Source organism: Nannospalax galili, unplaced genomic scaffold (genome assembly GCF_000622305.1).
Source record: "Nannospalax galili isolate Female #2095 unplaced genomic scaffold, S.galili_v1.0 scaffold123, whole genome shotgun sequence".
In the NCBI taxonomy this organism is placed as follows: domain Eukaryota; kingdom Metazoa; phylum Chordata; class Mammalia; order Rodentia; family Spalacidae; genus Nannospalax; species Nannospalax galili.
In genome coordinates, this window is record NW_008350332.1 from 1,654,283 (window position 1) to 1,669,836 (window position 15,554).

A 15,554-nucleotide genomic window follows, 5' to 3' on the forward strand; every position below is an offset into this window, starting at 1 on the left:
TTTCAGAGTTTCAGGCTTTACATTGAGGTCTTTGATCCATTTGGACTTGACTTTTGTGCAGGGTGAAAGATAGGGGTTTAGTTTCATTCTTCTACAAGTGGAGATCCAGTTTTGGCACCATTTGCTGAACATACTGTCTTTCCTCTCTCTAGTGAATGTTGGCCCCTTTGTCAAATATCAGGTGGCTGAAATTGCATTTACTCATATTTGGGTCTTCAATTTTGTTCCATTGCTCTATGGGTCTATTTTTGTGCCAGTACTATGTTGTTTTTATGACTATAGCACTGTAATACAGCTTGAAATCTCACATAGTAATCCCCCCGGCATTGCTCAGCACCCCATGGGACCTTCTCCAAAAATCAACCATATACTGGGGCACAAAACAAACCTCAACAATACAAAAAGATTGAAATAATTCCATGCATTCTGTCAGACCATAATGCAATAAAGCTTACAATCAACACCAGGAGAAGCCCTAACCACTACATGAACACATGGAGATTAAACAACACACTCCTGAATGATGAATGGGTCAAAAGAGAAATTAAGAAAGAAATAAAATTTCGTTCATCCTGTTGTTGAGGCTATCCTAGGTCTTTTGTGCTTCCATATGAATCTTAGGATAGTTTTTTCCAATTCTGTGGAAAATGTCATGGGGATTTTGATTGGCATTGCATTGAATATACAGATGACTTTTCATTCAAATGTAATAAATTTTCCTAGCTTCAAAATTTTTATTGTTACTGGATGGTGTTGCATGCCTTTAATCCCAGCACTCAAGAGGTAGAGGCAGAGGCAAATGGATCTCTGTGAGTTTGAGGCCAGCCTAGTCTACCTAGTGAGTACCAGGCCAACTGGGGCTACAGGGAGACCCTGTCTCAATAAGACCAAAAAAAAAAAAAAAAAAAGAAAAAAGAAACTATTCTTACTACATAGCCAATTCAAAACTGACCTAGGATACATGAGACCATGCCTCAAATAAATAAATAAATAACCTTTCAAAGTTGAAAATTTGTGTACTAAGGTTAAAACAATAAGAAAAAATTTAAATTAGAAGGCTCATTTGATAGAGGTTCTTGCTGACAAGCCTTATGACCTGAGTTTGATTACCACATGGTGGAAGGAGAGAACCACTTCCTATTAGTTATCCTTGACCACCACGTGCATGTACCCACAGGCATGAACCACATAAAAAAATAAATTCAAAAAATACCTAAGAATCTAAGGAAATAGTTAAATATTTTGTTTTATGTGTATGTGTATGAGTATATTGGCTGCATGTATATAAGTGATGTACCCGTGTCGTGCAATGTCCACGGAGGTCAGAAGAAGGAGTCAAATCTCTGGAACTGGAGTTATGGACAATTGTTAGCCATCATATGGGTGCTAGGAATTGAACCCAGGTCCTGTGCATGAGCTCTTAACCACTGGGTCATCTCTTCAGCCCCAGAAGGAAATGTTTTTTAAGATTTATTTATTTTTGTCTTTTTGAGACAGGGTCTCCCTCCTGCTACAGCTGGCCTGGAACTCACTATGTAGAACAGGCTGCCCTTGATCTCACAGAAATCCACCTACCACTGCCTCCCTGGTCCGACCTTAAGATTTATTGTCATTCATTCATTCATTCATTCATTCATTCGTGTGTGTGTGTGTGTTAGGCCTTTGGGAATTGGATACACAGGCTTTTGTAAGCTGTTCAACATGAATGCTAGGAAAGAAACGCAGGGTCTGTGGAAGAGGAACAAGTGCCCTTGACTACTGAGCCACCTCCCCTGACCCTAAGGAAATATTTTATTGATACTAGTAAACACCCTGCTCCTTTAAAAGACAGCAATCTTCAAAATTTAAAATTACATGCTTTACTGGGCATGGTGATGTATGCCTTTAATTCCAGCACTCAGGAAGCAAAGACAGTCAAACATCTGTGAATCTTAGGCCAGTTTGGTCTACAAAGAGAGTTCCAAGCCAGCCAGGGATTCATAGTTAGACCTTATTTCAAAAACAACAATAATAACAAAATAAAATTATATACTTCAATCCCAGCGCCAAGAAATTATTTATCTACAAATATACAATAAAAATAAGACAACCACTAACATGCACTGAGGACTTGGAAGTGCTACTTTGTTTGTTTGTTCTCAGAACAACCTCCCTGTAATCCTGAACAAAAAGTCCTCAAAATAACAAAACATACAATCTTTATCCAACACAACTGAGCTGCATACCCACTTGACAAGCTCCTGATCCTCTCAACACATTGGAATTTGCATGGAATTTGGAGAGCTGAGCTGCTGAAATGCAGAATATTCACTAATAAGGGTTGCTCAACAGACAACATGGCATTGTGTCAACCTACGCAGCGGTATATGTAAGAAAAAGACATGGTAGGGTCCTGTCTGTGCGTGGCCCAATCAGTTCACTACACTTGAGATTCTCTTTTCTTCTCCACCCTCACCACAGTCCTCTACAAAGAAAGGAAAAGAACCCAGGGCCTTGTGTTGCAGAAGGTTAGCAATCACCCCTTCCTTCAACCCAATTTTTGATCTGAATACAGGAAGTAACAGCTTTAACCATTTCATAATCTGGCTGTGAGGGAATCATGGTGATAATTATGCGGAAAATAAAACATCCAGGGATAAAGAGAGGGAAATTGTTCTCTCATCCTTCAAGGAAAGTTCCAGATACCATATAAACATTGTTTTAGTAAGTTAATCCTCACCTATGTCCTTGAAGAGGCAGAGCTCAGTTTTGAAAAATACATTTGAGTTCTTCAATTTCACCATATTTGTCCATCGAAATTGATTTGTAGACGAGCGACCCAGAGTTACTGAGACTGATCTAAGATGGCTGGCCAGTGTAAGCAGAGGGGCTTGTGAGAAAATAAAACTTACGCTGGAAAAAAAATTTAAATTCAGCAATGTACTTTCACATAAAGTGGAATTTCTATTAAACTTCTTGAGTGTTTTCCTGTAAATGATGAGCAGCAGGGTTTCCAGGGGACATTCCCCAGGCTCAGGGTGGGTGCAGGATTAGAGCTGACTTTTATTGTCTTATAAATCAAAAGTATTTTCACAATGAGCACAAACTATTTTAGGATATATATATAGAGAGAGAGAGAGTCTTTTTGAGACAGGATCTCCCTGTAGCCCCAGCAGACGTGGAACTCACTATGTAGACCAGCCTGGCTTGAACTCACAAAGATCCTCCTGCCTTTGCCTCCAGTGCTGGAATTAAAGGTGTGTACCACCATGCTTGGCTGGGAGTCACACTTTTTAAAAGCAGTTAAAGACTGTGGCTCAGCTTGGGGGCTGGCTGAGCATGCACTTGGCATAATAAAATAAAACAAAAACTTTTCTGTCTTTAATCCTCTCTCCTGCCTTTAGCAAGGAACCGCACCACACCTCCCTGCCACCTTTCCTCTCACTCAAGTCCTCATAGTATCTACTCTAAAGGAAGGGGACGGCTAGAAGATCCAACTCACCATACGTATGCACCCCCCAAATTTTCTAAATCACAGGGAACTGCAGGCGGTGAGATCACTTCATTACTTAATAACCACATCATTTGCTTTTGATCTCACAATTTAGCCCGACTATGCTGGTACTTTTCGTTTCCTCAAGTTTCCCTCGGGATATAATTAAATCCAAACTTACGGTTTCTAACTGGACCAAACATCTTCAGTTCATTATATATAAGAGATTTTCTTATCAGTATTTTCCAGAAGAGATGTCTTCAGAGAAATAAACTCATTGCAATTTTTAGTGGGAAATGATTAAACAAAATATATGGGACAAATAAGCGTAAAATGTAGCAGATATTACTTAAAAGGCTTGAAATATGTATATAGGTCACAAGCAAGGACCACAACTGTTTCACTCTGGAAATATTTACTCTTACATGTTCAGCTAGAAGAAGTTCAGATGTCTGATAGTTGCTTGCAAAATAAAAGACAAGGTGAACTGGGCTATGGGCAACAGGAAAAAGATAATTATGCAGTGCTTCAGGCAGCTAGAGAAACAGACTTTGTAAGTGAGCCACTTAAAATACTTGGCAACATGACTATTAAAACAAAACAAACCTGAGCAGGGATGCCCCTCCTAGCCTACATAACATCTCTGAATAATAGAAACAAAGGGAGAAGTCCTTCCTAGGAGAAACTGTCCTAGAAGTCAGCAGGAAGTCCCTCCCGGGCCCTTAAGCTCCCCTGTGGAGGTAGCTATACTTCGCTATGCAGATGAGCCCTTCAAAGGGGCTAAGCTGCTTTTTTTTTCTTATTCGAGAAATCCTTGGAATATCAAATAATAGTTTCTTGATCAAACCCCTGAATGTCTTTCTGCATTTCTACAGTAAGCGTCACAGTTCTTTCATCCTATTCTTTTGTTGTTGTTGTTTTGTTTGTTTTTTTGAGAGAGGGTTTCCCTGTAGCCCCAGCTGGCCTGGAACTCACTATGTAGACCAGGCTGGCCTTGAACTCACAGAGATCCTCCTGCCTCTGCCTCTGGAGTTCTAAAACTAAAGGCTTGTGCCACCACGCCTGGCTCTTTCATCCTATTCTTTCTGGCAGTCCTAGGAAATGGCTGCTCTCAGGGAGCTGGGTTTCCAGCAGGGAAACATCTCTTAGACATTCTGGGTAGAGTCTGTTCCTTCTCTGGACCCACCATTTTAGTTTTATTCACTGTAACTTCAAAAACTGTTTCTTTATGGAAAGAGGACCAGGAAAGAGGCTGAGTTTTATGACTATAAAAATTCTTTAGGGTGGTGTGAATAAAAGTTGGAGGAGAGGGCAACATGTATCTTCAATTGGACTGATAAACTGATCAAAATATTAATGACGGGAAGCATTTGGAATGGTGCAGGTCCAGCCTAATTAAAATTTCTCTTGTGCTACCTTTGTCCACCTGAATCAGACATGATGCCCTGTTACTAACAGGGTGAAATGCACTAAATTAACAAAACCTAGTTTCTACCCATCAAAAGGCTGAGTGACATCACACAGCATCTGAGGCCTGTAGTAATTTCTCTACTTTGCTGTAACCACCACCTTAATGTTTCCATTAATGTATGTGAAAAGAGCCATAATTTATAACTTTTTTTTTATTGTTACTATAAAAACTTCCTGAAACAGCTACCATGTTGGAAAACAGAATTTGGGGATGACCTAAATCTGTGTTCTCAAGCCATGGTCACTCATATTTAGTTCTAGAATCTCTTATTCCCTAGGAAGTGAGAGTTGTGCTTTTGTGTCAAAAGTCACAGTACTCAAAACGAGGACTGAGAATGATCCACTTTTCACTGGAGAAGTCACGGGATGGAACTGAGGTACCAGCATGAACCCACTGAGTCCAAGCCATCTGGTGGTGTCTCCTTGGGGAGATTGTGGTGAGTTCTTTCCAGGGCTCTTTCAGACCCTCCTTGGTTCATGGTCCTTTGCTTATTCTGAGCTAGTTGTTTAAGGATCCTATTTGGTAGATACCTTTTTGGTTTTGGTTTTCCTTCAAAATACTTGGTTTATGGTATCTAGTCTGCTTTGAAAGCATTTTTGGCTTCGATATTCAGTCTGTTTTTTGGTTGCTTTCAGACCTCTGAAGGCATGCTGGATTCTGACCATTTGTTGTTAGATTTGCTAACAGTCTTTTCTTCTTTTATTTTCTTCTTCTCTGCACACTATTCCCCTATCTAATCTAAGGTATGGAGAACAGTTTAGAGAAAGCCAAACAGATATTTCATACTCCAACTAGTTTTAGATTTAATCAGTGTTAATTCAACTAAAAATGTGAAAGCAAACATACAAAAAAAAAAAAAAAAAAAAAGGTACCTAAAGGTAAGAGACCATTTATTACTTGTAAATTGGTTAATTTTGTGTACTTAACTAAAAGTCCTAGGCAATAAAAGTTTTAAAATGTCACAAATGGGCAGCCTGCTTTAATTGGATGGTAAAATCATCTGAAAAAGAACAAAGTATAAAATGGGTAATTTATAATAACTAATAAGGGCTCTAAAAAGTACATGTGAGTTAAATGGAGTTATTAAAAACAAGTAAGTTAATTTTTAAATTTTCAGAGGTTATATCAAAACTAAATATAAATTCTGAGCCTAACCTCCACTCTCACAGCTTTCTCTGATCTTGCTTCATTCTTTATCACCTAACCAAGCAAAATTCTATATGGGAATAGATTATAGCCTATTTTTCCTTGAGTACCTCTTTTTCTCTTTTAACCACCATGATTAAGCCTACATTAAAATGCATTTATTGTATTAGCTAGCCCTAAAATTCCTTTCAGGGATTGACACCATGAATCTTCATTTGGCCTGAAGAGAGACCCTTAAAAGCTTAGGGAAATGCCTCAGGCTGCTAAGGGCCACTATGTGGGATGAGGTCCCTGGCCCCCTCACTGCTAACATTTCTCAGAGGTGCTGTTGAGATCCATCTTGAAGCACTGTTGGCCAGTTTCCCTGTCTGTTTGCTTGGCTGATTACCATATTAAGCATGGCTTACATGTTACTCTGAGTTCTTTTGCTTCTGTTTTTCTGGCCAGAGACCCACTTGGTAAGTACTACTGGTAGCAAATAAAAAATCCCCTAGACACAGGATTTGGAGTTATGGAGCTGGAACCACCACCTCCCCTGAAGGCTAGCTCTCACAGCTTTGGAGAACCCTATGAAAGCTACTAAGGGAGAACATCAATCAATGTTCCAACCCCAGCTTCAAAGCCTAAAAACCACATCAATGACTGGTGCAGCAAAGGACATTGGTGAAGCAGTGGCACATTTATCTTGGGGGTAATCAACAACTATCTAAATGGACTTAAAGCCCACTCAATGGGAGGAAACTCATGTGTGGTACTGTAAACATAGCCAAATACACATGGCTGGAAAGGTCTTAGATCTTAGAGAAAACCCCAAGGCTGTCACATCCCTAGACAAATTTAATTTCCTATTATGTGCAAGATGGGTCCTTTTATCTACAGACAAGTATCCCAGTCACCACTCATCAAAGAAGCTTTTTTTTTGCAACAGATAGAGAAGACTATTGTAGACTTCCACAACGGGTCACACACAGACATTGTCTATGAATTGCCCAAGCGTAAGTGGCACATCTACAATACAACCTCTACACCTAAGGCTCATAGAACATAGAACAAGGAGTAAAAAGGACACTAATGCATCTCTCAATTCGCTTCAATGAAGCTCCCTCACACAACAGAGGGCCAGGAACATGAAAGGACACAAATGACCAAAGTGTGGAGAGCAAGAGCCTGCAGAGTGTGGGTACATGGACAGGACTCTTATATCAAACTCCACTCACTCAGGGCTCAGGGACCATTGCAGAAGAGGGCGTGGAAAGACTGTAAGAGCCAGGGAGGAAGTGCATGACCATATGGAAATAAAAGTCCTACAGGCTCCTGGAGCCCTTCTCATGTGAGCCTACAGCAATGGTGTCAGCATGCACAAGATCTATACAACCTTAAGCAAACAAAACCCCAGCACACAGAACTGTGGAAATGGGCAACAAGTCCCAAAGTTAGTTTGAGAATTATTGGCAGTTGATAACTGCTGGGTGACAAAGAGCTGATCTTAAAGGGAGGGACTCTAGATAAGCTGCCTATACCCCAGTGGATGAACTTGTACTGAGGGATGTCTGGGGACCTTAACTTGACACAATAGGCCTTAACACAAAAGATAGAGTGTATGAATTCCAGTGGGGTAGGGGGGTTAATAGGGAAGAAGTTATAAAGATGATTAAGATGTTCTGTATGAAATACACAAAAATTTACAAAAAACATTTTACTTACTATTTTTATTTTATGTGTGTAAGTATTCTGCCTGCATGTATGAAGTGTACTAGTGTGGTGCAATGCCCATGGAGATCAAAAGAGGGCACTGGATTCCCCTGGAACTGGAGTTACTGATGGCTGTCAGCCATAATGTGGGTGCTGAAAATTGAACCAGTGGCCTCTGCTAGAGCAGACAGTGCTCTTAACAACTGAGCCATCTCTCCAGTCCCCATTACCAAATCTTACTTCCAGTGAACTAGGCGTGGTGGCACACACCGTAAGTTCCAGCACTTGGGAGCCAGAGGCAGCCTGGTTGACATAGTGAGTTCCAGGACAACGGCTACAGAGAGACCCTGTTTCAAAAGGACAAAAAAAGACAAAAAAAAAAAAAAAAAAAAAAGGAAAAAAGAAATGTAAATGGGACTCTAAGAGGAGTCACTGCAGTGTTGTCCATTTCCTTTATATTAACAAAACAAAATTATAAAGCATGAAGATAGTCTTTCTTAGAATTAGAGCTAGCCACTCTACATGAGGTTACAGCTATGATATGAAATCATGCTGGACAAAAGAAAAAAAAACTAAAATGAAAAAATGACAGATTTATTAAAATACCTCAAATAAGATCTTTCGTAGTATATAAGTAACTGTAAATGCAGAAGTAAACATACAGTCAATCTAGTTTTTTTTAAATACATGCAAATTTTATTTGTTTAAAATGCATGTTTCCTTAATCTGTTACCTTTATTCCATCAGGTCAAATAGTAATCTTGATCATCTTAATTTTAAGTGTAACAATCCTATTATATGTCACATATGAATGTAATACCAGATACAAAGGACAAAAGGAAAAAATGCCTAATGGTTCTGAAGTAATCTAGGTATTACTTAATGGTTTACAAGCTATTCCTCACTGCTGTACTGCCTGCAACCCAGCCTTGTCTACATTAGAGCCTAGGAATGAGCCTTCCTAGTTCCTAGGGAGCTTATGTTATATCATTTAATAGATAATATATGGCCCCTGAATGCACAAAATGTGATGCTTGGCCAATAGGGGCAACTGTGTACAAAAGTTCCCAGAAAAAGAAAAAAAAAAACAAATCCTGAACCTCAGGCAAGGCTGATCAACTGATTAGAATTTCCATGATTGTGGAGAGTCTGGAACATTGAGGTCCAGAGTTTATTTATCCTGAGCTATCTTGAGTCCCCTAACAGCAATTCTTCGCCCATCTCTGTGTCAGACTTCACATCCTGTGAGTAACAGATAAAAACCTTTCGGAAAATATTAACAAAATCTAGTTTATATCAGTTCAACAGCTGGAATTTGGGGTGACCTTTGTTCCTATAAATTGTAAATCTGTGTTGTAAATTGTAAATCTTTGTTCCCATAAATTAGACTTAATAGGCCTTAATAGTGAGTTCCAGGCCAGCTGGAGCTATAGGGAAACCTCTCTCCCCCAACCAAAAAAAAAAAAATTAATAATAATAATAATGAAGGTGTAGGAAGGTAAGGATGGATCTGAGAAGAAAGTAGGGGGTGTGACTATGACCAAAACCATTGTATGAAATTCTGAAATAATATATATATATACATATATTTTTTTTTTACCATTTTGAGACAGGGTCTCCCTGTAGCCCCAGCTGGCCTGGAACTCACTATGTAGACCAGGTTGGCCTTGAACTTACCTGTCTCTGCCTCCTGAGTGCTGGGACTAAAAGTGTGCACCACCACAGCCAACTGATTAGTCTTTCTTAAAAATGAGTCAAAGCAATTTTTAGTAAGAAGGATTTATTAAGCCAAAACATAAAAGTGGAAAAAAACAACAACAAAAAAACCCTTTTATTCCTACTTATTCTATTCAGACTCTGAACAGCAGAATTCATTCATGTGTCAGGTATAGTGGTGCACACCTATAATCTCAGCACTTGGGAGGCAGAAGTGGGTGGGTTTGAGGCCAGCCTGGTCTACCATAGCAAGTGACCCGCCAGCCAGGGCTACATAGTGAGACTTTGTCTAAAAAAAACCAAAACCAAAAACAAACAAACAAAAAAAAACTGGTAATTCACTCACAGGTGACAAACAGGGGCTGTCTTTCCTTTTAGAGGATGAAATGGGTGAGCAAGGGGCTCAGAAACAGGTTTACATGCATATCCCAGGCATGCTTGCATTGATGTTGCTGTTTTACCTTTTGAGACAAGGTCTTGCTCTGTAGCCCTCGCTGGCCTGAAACTTACTATATAGGCCAGGCTGGCTTCAATCTTGTGGGCAATCCTCCTGCCCCTGCCCCTGCCTCTTAAGTGTTGGGACCACAGGTATGTGCCGCCATAGTTGGCATCCTCTTTCTAGCTCTATTCATGAAAATTACTTGCATGACTGATGACAGCAAGCCTTTTCCTTTGGACATCAGATGGGACATCTAGCACTGATTATTTCATGTTATACATATATAATAATCCCTATTATTGAATGGAAACACTGCATGATACAGTCTACAATGATGATGTAAAAGTACATTTATGACATTTAGCAGCACTGAATCCTATAGCATAGCCTCCTGTCTTAAATGCTGACCATATATATATAATATATATATGCAATATATATTATATATATAAATTTTCATAATTAGAACTGGTGAGATGGTTCATCAAGTTAAGGTATATGCTAACAATCCCAGCACCCTGAGTTTGATCTCCAGGACCCACATGATTGAAGAAAAGAACCAGCTTCCACAAGTTGTCCTGTATTTCCACATGCACGTGGTGGCATGCACACACCTACACAAACCTATACAATAAATGAATGTAACAAAAATTTTTGAATTTTGATAATATTTAAGATGTAATTTTAAAATAAAAAGCACAGTTTATCTTTCCAAAATGATCCCAAGAAAATGTTTAAGCTGAACTAGTGTTTAGTCGCTTTTCTTAAAATTCTATTTATTATTTTTTTTCTTTTTAGACAAGGTCTCACTACGTAATCCTGACTGGTCTGGAGTTCACTATGTATACCAGGCTGGCCTTGAAGTCACAGAGATCTGTCTGAATCCTAAGTGCTGGGATTAATGGTATACACCACCCCCTGGCTATGTTTAGTAACTCTTTATGGTCTTTATTTCTGTGGCTCATATGTAGCTAAGAACCAGTCATTTATGATGTTTTTAATTCAACCTTATGAATCATCACCATGGAGTAAACTCTGGGTTCAGTCTGATAAAATGAAAATCTGCTCAAAGTATGAATCTTTTTCCTAAAAGCAAGCTCATAAAACAATTCCAGTCAACTGTTGTACTTATTCACTCACTCATCCAGCCATCTATCCATCCACCCACCCATCCATCTATCCATCCATTTGCCCACCCACCTACCCATCCAATGTCTAGGATATGCTGAGCATCATCCCATACACATAAGATGTAGAAGTGAAGAAGGCAGAAAAAAATTGTGAGCATGTCAGAAACTGCTATTAAAAATGAGTGGTGTGCTAGCAAGCCTCCAGCAAGCTTGGGTCTACAGTGACCCTGCGCATTCCTACTGTGCTTGCCAGAACAGTTTTGGAATAGTTTGAGGTGGTGCCCTGCTCTCTCCAGAGAAAGATTACAGAAATTTCAGACAATTGCTGGTAAAAGAAGAAAGAAGAAAGAAAGAAAGAAAGAGAGAGAGAGAGAGAGAGAGAAAGAAAGAAAGAAAGAAAGAAAGAAAGAAAGAAAGAAAGAAAGAAAGAAAGAAAGAAAGAGAAAGAAAGAAAACAAAAAAAAAAAGCTGTGTGGTAACAGGGAAAAGAGAAGGTGAAGTTGTGCCCAGGGTAGCAAATGTAAGGTAAGGAAGATCTTGGTAAGTAACAAAGAGCTGAAGCAACCCAGGAGTTTAGAAGGCAATCTGGAGCAAAGTGTAACCCATTTGACCACCAGTGCAGAGACCCTCCAGAGTGAACCAGCACAAAGAATTCAGGGAGTAGACCTCACAGACTTTCCAAAAACACCTAACTCATCTCTAGGAATATTAGATTATCAATCACTTGTGAACTAAAGTTCCCACAAAAGCCATACCTACACTGGGTATTCTACATGGCTGATCAACTGATTAAAACTTCATTGACTGTGGAAAGTTGGAAAATTTCAAGTTCAGAGCCAACTTACCTTGGGCTATCTTAGCCTGTAAATAGTTATTATTTATAGCCCAACTCTAACATTCTGTGACTGAATTCACAGAACTATAGAGTTAGGACTGGGCGTGTTTCCAAAGGATTCAAAATTTTAATTCCACAAGAAGAACAGGTTTGGGGATTTACTATACACTATAGCTACAGTCAACCATGTATTATATTCTTGACATTTTTGGTTATTAGCCTGAGCCTTTAATGGATTAACTAGCTCTTCAACCCAGGGCTTTATATGTTTTAAAAACTGCTAAGAGAATACATTTAAAGTGTCCCAGGACAAAGGAGAAAAAAACAATATACATATCAGGTAATGTATATGCTAATTAGCTCAATTAATTCAGCATTCTACCATGTACGCATAGTGCTAAACAGCATGTGGTATGTGACAAATAAATATATAAAATATTTATAAGTTAATTTTAAAAAATTAGAAATATTGTGGCTGGGCATGGTGGTGCATGCCTTTAGTCCCAACACTTGGGAGGCAGAGGCAGAGGCAGAGGCAGAGGCAGAGGCAGAGGCAGAGGCAGAGGCAGAGGTAGAGGCAAGTGGATCTCTGTGAATTCAAGGCCAGCCTGGTCTACATAGCAAATGCCAGGCCAACTGAGGCTACAGGGAGACCCTGCCTCAAAAAAAAAAAAAAATAGTATTTATCATAATTATGATTAACTGAAAATAATCCTAAATACATTACCAAGATTTACAAAGACACAAAAACAAGAAGAATTAAGCCTTGGGGAGGAAACAGTCATTCTTTCAGTATTATCAAAATGGGATTTCTGAGAACTGAAGTTTTAAGATGGTGACTTAAATTATCTATCAGTTACCCAAGTTTTCCAGACCACTTTAAAATCAGAGTGGTATTTTTCAGTTCAAAGATTATTATTAAAGTTTGAATATTAACCACCTATTAAATTTATATTCACATAAGAAAGTGAAAAGAAACCATGAAGCTCTGTTTCAACTCTTTCTTCTTCACAGCAAGTCCCTGAGCAGTATTATTCCAGCAAAAGCTAAGTGCAGGCTGCTGTAACCCTTCAATCCCCTTAACTTTCAAGGTGATAGATATGTACATCTATATTTGTTTTTTTTTTTTTTTTTTTTTTTTTTTTTGAACAGGGTCTCCGTACTCACTACTGTAGACCAAGCTGGCCTTGAACTCACAGAGATCTGCCTGTTGGGACTAAAGGTGTCTGCCACCATGCCTGGCTACATTTGCAAGTGTTTAATTCAGTAAGTTATGCTTTAGATATTAACATCTTACTAGTCATAAAAATAAAAGAATAATGTCCTTGGGAGGCAGAGGCAGGTGGATCTCTGTGAGACTGAGGCCAGCCTGGTCCACGTAATGACTTCCAGGCAAGCTGGAACTGGGTAGACCCTGTGAAAACAAAAACAAAACAAAACAAACAACAAAAAAAGTAAGCAATGGGAGGAACTGAATGTTAATGTGCATCTCTTTCGGTTATTACACAGAGAGATGAGTGCAGTGAAATTACCAGCTCTGTGGATTTTCTGACAAACGTCAAAAGTTTCTTAGGTTGAACAGAGATTTTTTTTTTTTTTTTTTTTTTTGGTCTTTTTGAGACAGGGTCTCCCTGTAGCTCCAGCTGTCCTGGAACTCACTATGTGGACCAGGCTAGCCTTGAACTCACAGAGCTCCGCCTGCCTCTGCCTCCTGAGTGCTGGGACTAAAGGCATGCTCCACCATGCCCGGTTGAACAGAGATTTTAATGTCAGATTCCCTCAGGATAAAATCAAAACCAGCGTTATTTTCTATAGTCGTGATCATCTGTTTGGAAGAAACAGACAACAAGATGTATTCCAGCAACATGAAACCAGTTAGGTCAGGAGAAAGCAGAAGGGGTTTTGAAAGAGTCCAGAAGGAACTAATCAGATACAAAGCATGATGAAATTTGGCTTATTATTGCAAGTAATCAAGATTCTAAATTTAAAATTTGAACAAACAGCCCTATCAAGTGGGCTGGGGCTTCTTACCATCAGCAGGCAATTGGGCAACCAACTTCCCTATCATTAAGGAACAAAACAAATCACCATCCTCTATTTCCCAGCAGGCCATGTATCAGGCCTCTCGTTTCTCCTGACTCTCCAGAAACCCACACATCTCCGACCCTTCTACGGCAACTGCTGTGAGCCTTGGAGATTCACAGCTCCTTTGTGATGAAGACCAGTAACTCTGTCCCTAGTAGCAACTGCTTTTCTACCCCTTCTGCACCGCCCTGGGGGACTTAGGCTCTGGGTACAATCTCTTATCCTCTTCGACAGCCTTTCTCCCTGTTGATTCTCTGTTCTCTCCTCTCTTTTCAGCATACTTTACTACTATAGGAAATAATCAACATTAGTGGTGGATTCCAGTTCTCTTTTTGAATTTGCCTCCTATAAACTCTTTCCCAGCCTGAAGCTAGTATAAGCTCTACAACCCTTCTTGTGACCTCCCAGAGCACTCAGCACATTAGACTACTCATAAAACTGCTGCCTGTTTCATGTTTTGGTGCCTTGACTCTGTCCCTTCCAGATCATTTGTCACTAGTGTTTGCTGGTGAAAGTGAATGCTACCCACATAGCCCAGGGGTTTGGCAGCATCCTAGAATCTCTGCCCAATTGTTACACTCTCTGTTTTCCTGTATCACAGGAGCATCAATCAGTTCTGGTACTCTGCTGCCCCAGTCAGGTGTAAAGGAATATTAACTGAATAAAAACTTAGAATATTTTCTGCTGGCCTGGGTATGCATCAGGTTTAAATTACATCAGTAGCCAAAATGCAAGTTGGTTTCAGTTGTTACACTTTAGACAGAAATGCTTTTACTTGCTTTAGCAACGTGATCTGGCCCAGGCTGACCTTGAACTTGCTATGTAGGTAGATAGGTGGATCAGGATGGGTGTGCTGGTGACTCCTAGAATAGCACTGCTGAAGCAGAGGTAGGAAGATTTCAATTTTCATGCCGCCCAGGGCTATATGTGAGACCTGTTTCAAAAAACAAAGCTAAAGCCTACAAATTGCTTTTAATTTCAAACACTTTGATTTAGAAGGGAAAATACAGAAGACATCTATATTACAGTAAATATAATTACTCAAAATCCAGATGAAACTGGCAGATCCTTCACTGAATGGAAGAAGACTGCTATATATTCTGCAATGTTCTGAACAAAGAAGCCAGAAGAGGGCAACTTCAAAATGAGACAGAGTCAAGAAACGATTATAAAGCCCATACTTTTACAAATTCAAACCAACTGGTAGAGTTAAATGGCGTGAGAACTATCTCTATTCTACATTACAAATTAAAGGAAATGCCACAGAAGTAGTAAGACCATATGGTTTTATGTAATTTCATTAAAAAACACATACAAAATCAAAGTGAATATGGGAAAGTCAGAGAAAATTTGGTAGAGCTGTAAAATGGTGCAAGAAACAGCAGAGGATAGCCTGGGCAGAAAACCATAAAAGAAAAGGGTAAAGGGCTGGGCATGGTGGTGCACGCCTGTAATCCCAGCACTCGGGAGGCAGAGGCTGGCGGATCTCTGTGAGTTCAAGGGCAGCCTGGTCTACAATAGTTCCAGGTCAGCTGGGGCTACAGGGAGACCCTGTCTCAAAAGGACAA

The 15,554-nt window shown here is 39.6% G+C and overlaps 1 protein-coding gene and 1 non-coding gene across 17 annotated transcripts in view; one reads left to right on the forward strand and one right to left on the reverse strand.

Moving 5' to 3' along the window:
- Pard3 (par-3 family cell polarity regulator) overlaps positions 1-15,554 on the reverse strand; it is a gene marked incomplete at its 5' end in the record, with an annotated part of 355,877 nt that overhangs the window by 299,821 nt on the left and 40,502 nt on the right.
- LOC115072805 lies at positions 11,258-11,390 on the forward strand. The gene has a single exon (XR_003851822.1). It is a non-coding gene; the product is annotated as a small nucleolar RNA SNORA9 (small nucleolar RNA).